The sequence below is a fragment of the Coenobita brevimanus genome, unplaced genomic scaffold, assembly GCF_032717465.1.
Source record: "Coenobita brevimanus isolate Jiangsu-jjx unplaced genomic scaffold, ASM3271746v2 jjx.HiC_scaffold_1978, whole genome shotgun sequence".
Lineage (NCBI taxonomy): Eukaryota > Metazoa > Arthropoda > Malacostraca > Decapoda > Coenobitidae > Coenobita > Coenobita brevimanus.
In genome coordinates this window covers 40001-45000 of record NW_027642862.1, presented here as the reverse complement: position 1 = coordinate 45000, position 5000 = coordinate 40001, and the positions used below count along the sequence as shown (strand labels likewise).

At 42.7% G+C, this 5000-nt stretch overlaps 1 pseudogene; it reads right to left on the bottom strand.

Moving 5' to 3' along the window:
* The window catches only part of LOC145389720 (G-protein coupled receptor moody-like), a 60077-nt pseudogene that overhangs the window by 49779 nt on the left and 5298 nt on the right, over positions 1-5000 (bottom strand).

The window sequence follows — 5000 nt, the reverse complement described above, 5'->3', positions numbered from 1 at the left end:
GAAGGAAGGAGGGAAGGAAGAAGGAAGGAAGGAGAGAAGGAAGGAGGGAAGGAGGGAAGGAAGAAGGAAGGAAGGAAGGAAGAAAAAAAGGAACGGAAGGAAGGAAGAAAGGATGGATGAAAGGAAAGAAGGAACAAAGGAAGGAAAGAAGGAAGGAAGGATGGAAGGAAGGAATGAAGGGAGGAAAGATGGAGGGAAAGAGGGAAGAAAAGAATGAATGAATGAAAGAAGGAAGGGAGGATAGAGGGATGAAAAAATGGATGGAATGAATGAAGGAACGAACTAACAAACTAATGAAGGTAGGGAGAAAGGAGGGAAGGAAGGAAGGAAGAGGGAGGAAAGAAGGAAGGAGGGAAGGAGAGGAAGAAAGGAAGAGGGAGGAAAGAAGGAAGGAGGGAAGGAGAGGAAGAAAGGAAGAGGGAGGAAAGGAGGAAATAGGAAAATAAGTGCAGGAGAGAGAAACAGAATGAAAATGAGTGAAACTGAGAGAAAGAGTAAAAATATGAAGGGATTATAATAACAGAACACACACACACACACACACACACACACACACACACACACACACACACACACAGCAATAACTGAGAAGCTGGAGCAGACAAAACACAAGTGCCAGACAACCCCTACCTTTTTGCAGCTGACGAGGGCGATGATGGTGATGAGGTTGGCCGGGACGCCGAGGACGATGAAGGCGACGCAGCAGAAGACGGCAAAATCCAGCAGGTGTGGAGGGTAGTTGGCGAAGAGCGCCTCTACTCGCGTCCCATTGCTCGAGGGGGAGGTCTGGAGGCTCAAGTTGTGGGCCAAGGAGGAGAGATAGACGGTCCCCTGATCTCCAAGGATAAGGGTCCCACTCGAATCCAGGTCTTCATTTGCGTTAGTGGGATTGACAGATTCTTGGAGATTTAAGCCTCTGCCTGTGCTTACGGTGAAGAAGAGAGCCTGGCTGACGATGGATGTGGAGTTTTGACCATCCACCTCCTCCTTCACTTCCTCCTGCCTCCCTCCTCCTCCAGCTACTCCTCCAGCAGAGCGGAGCAGTGCCCCTAAGATGCCCTGACCTTGCCTGACTTCAGACTCCGTGCTGTTCCTTACTGTGTCAAGGAAGGTCATGGTGTGTGTAGCCCCGGTCAGGTCCACCCTAACAAGCGTCCTGTCTTCCTCATCATTTTGGTCATTCACTCTTCAATGCCGGTGTCTAATTTTCAATCTTCCCTCAGATTTCATAGCTGCCTTTCCCTGTACTGTCAACCCATTTCAGTATATCATTAGCCTGCATTTCTCTACTGGGGTTCACAGCACTCAGGATGCATGTAACTCTTCCTCCTGTCTCAGCAGCACTTCCTGTATTTACCTTACCCAAGTTCCAAGCCACTAGATTTTTTCCAGTTTTCTTTAATTTTTTCTTGTGATTTTCTGTGGGGTTCTTGCAGTACTATCAGGAATCCACCAAAACATTCCTTCGTCATGAATTTCCCTGCTTGCATGCACCTTATGTAGCTTCTAAGTGACTGGATCTTTTCTTTGGGCTTAACTACTGCAATAATGCAAGAGTTAACCGTTACTCCCAGTCCTTCATTTATGCAACAGGTCAACTCTGGAACTGTCTCCCTGTGTCTGTATTTCCTACTTCCTATGATCTCCAGTCTTTCAAACGCAGCGTGTCCAGGCATCTCGAAATGAACGGATCTTGAATTTGGCTCTCTTTTGTATTGTTTTTCTCTTTTTCTTGGAAGGAACGGTTTGCGGGCTCCTGACCTTTGGTTCCTTCTTTCTTGCATAAAAAAAAAAAAAACTACTACTATTAACACTGAAATCAAAGTAACTGGTTTATGACAGAATACTGCTTCTCTTATTTCACTTGTACCCTAAGTGGCTGGGTCCCATGAGTAGATTTTACTATTACTACTAGCGTTCACTTCACCCTGTATTTCCCACTGCCTATGATCTCCAGTCTTTCAAACGCAGTGTGTCCAGGCATCTCAAAGTGAACGCATCTTAAATCAGTCTCACTGTTACCTGGCTTTTATTTTTTCTTGGAGGGAACAATCTTGCTGGCTCCTGGCCTTGGGTTCTTTCTTCCTTCAATAAAAAAAAAAAAAGGATAATTGTCCGGCATTTAAATACGACTTTAATCTGACTTAAGCATGAAAATACGACTGAAATCTTATTGAAATACGACTGAAATCTGAATCTGGGATTTAAATACGACTGAACTCTGACTAGCATTTAAATACGCCTGAACTCTGACTAGCATTTAAATACGATTGAAATCTATCATTTAAATACGACTGAACTCTGACTCTAGCATTTAAATACGACTGAAATTTTACTTGAAATACGACTGAAATTAGACTTATTCAAACACGATTGAAATCTGACTCTAGCATCTAAATACGACTGAAATCTGACTCTAGCATTTAAATACGACTGAAATCAGACTCTAGCATCTAAATACGACTGAAATCTGACTCTAGCATTTAAATACGACTGAAATCAGACTCTAGCATCTAAATACGACTGAAATCTGACTCTAGCATTTAAATACGACTGAAATCTGACTCTAGCATTTAAATACGACTGAAATCAGACTCTAGCATTTAAATACGACTGAAATCAGACTCTAGCATTTAAATACGACTGAAATCAGACTCTAGCATTTAAATACGACTGAAATCTGACTCTAGCATTTAAATACGACTGAAATCTGACTCTAGCATTTAAATACGACTGAAATCAGACTCTAGCATTTAAATACGACTGAAATCTAACTTTAGCATTTAAATACGACTGAAATCAGACTCTAGCATTTAAATACGACTGAAATCTGACTCTAGCATTTAAATACGACTGAAATCTGACTCTAGCATTTAAATACGACTGAAATCTGACTCACACCATCGACAACCACGCTAGTTCGATCTTCCTGTGGGTCGACCTGGTTTTCAGAGAGTTTGGTTGACCTCACGCCGACCTTGGTTGACCTGGCGCTGACCTTGTTTGACCTGGCACTGACCTGGTGGGCATTTCAAGGACCAACTTTGGAAAAGGAAGCACAAAGGAGTCTCCCTCACATCTTCCCCTCCTAAACTGTTTATTGCGGGTGCAGCCTTGGGTTCCTTCTTCCTCGCAAAAAAAAAACTGAGGACAGCGCCACGTGAACTCAAAAACCTTAGTGGATTTAAACATTTATCTCTTCTCTCACTCTTTCTTTCACTTTCTCAAACTTTCTTTCACTCAAATTTCTCCGTCATTGGTCCTGCATCAAGAAATCTGTTTTTTTTTTTTTTTTTTTTCCATCCCTTAGATAGAAAGACAACACTTTCTCAATACAACTATCGGATCGTCAGGACTTTTCTTTCAGTTTTCCCTCTTACTTTCAAACCTCCTCTACTTTTCCTTCTGTTTCCTCCTCCTCCTCCTCCTCCTCCTCCTCCCCCACCTTTCCTTCCTCCTCGTCCTTTCCTTTCCTTTAATCTAAGGCTGAGTTGTCTGGCTTTCCTGTCATGCCTCGTCCCCACGCCACTGTCTTAACATTGTCCCTGGAAAAAAAAAAAAAAGAGGAAAAATGGCAATAAATAAAGCGGGCAATAAAGCGGGCAATAAAGCGGGCAATAAGTAAAAAGGGCAATAAGTAAAAAGGGCAATAAGTAAAAAGGGCAATAAGTAAAAAGGGCAATAAGTAAAAAGGGCAATAAGTAAAAAGGGCAATAAGTAAAAAGGGCAATAAGTAAAAAGGGCAATAAGAAAAGAGGCAATAAGTAATTAGTAAAGAGGCAACATGAAGCGGTGCCAAGGTACAGCAAACCCGTCTCCGGCAGTCATTTTAGTCCTGACGTATAAACACAACAGGATATCTAGTCAAAGATGTCACATATCAAATGTGGAGTAAATCGGGTGAAAATTGACGATTTTATGCCCATTTGAAATTTTAGGCTCGACCCACCTGACACTGACCCCCGTACCGCTAACTGGGGGGTGACCCCCCTGATGTAATGAGGCATGTTATAGGATGCAGATTTGAAAGATGCACCTTTAGGTTTGGGTGTCATGTCGATATGACGGATTTGAATGGAGTTAGGGCGAAAAAACTTTTTTTTTTTTTTTTTTTTTACATTTTAAGGACCTACATCCTGGGCCTGGGCCCAGTTTGGCCCAACATTTAATCAGGTGATCAGAAGGTCACAGGCCATCATACCTGTAACTTTAGTCAAAATCGCACCAGTAGTTTTAGCGTAAAGTTGTTAACAGACAGACAGACAGACAGACAAACAAACACAGACAGACAGACAGACAGACAAACCAAGTGAAAACAACACCCGTCCCCGAGCCCCTCCAGGGCAGGGACGGGTAATAAGTGAAGACGGCAATAAAAGGACGGCAAGCAGTACAGAAGGCTAATAAGACGATACAGGCGGAATGAAAACACGAGAGAGAGAGAGAGAGAGAGAGAGAGAGAGAGAGAGAGGGAATGGGTGTGGCACAAATGAGGAAGGAATAATGGAGAAGGAGAGGGAGAATGAGATGACAATAAACAATAAATTTACGATAAGCTTCTTTATTCACAGACACAAGGCAAGAATGAATAAATGATAAATGATGTGAATAAAGGAGATGGAGCAGGATAATGAGTCTGGAATAAAGAGAGAAAGCAAGAGAGGATGGGAGGAATTAGAGCAAGAGAAGATGGGAGGAATTAGAGCAAGTGAAAGGAGGAGGAATTAGAGCAAGAGAAGATGGGAGGAATTAGAGCAAGAGAAGACGCGAGGAATTACAGCAAGGGAAGATGGGAGGAATTAGAGCAAGAGAAGACGCGAGGAATTACAGCAAGGGAAGATGGGAGGAATTAGAGCAAGAGAAGTGTAATTATCTAAATTCTGTTTGCTGTCTCACACACACACACACACACACACACACACACACACACACACACACACACACACACACACACACACACACACACGTCTCTTTATACACGTTAGTATTACACACACACA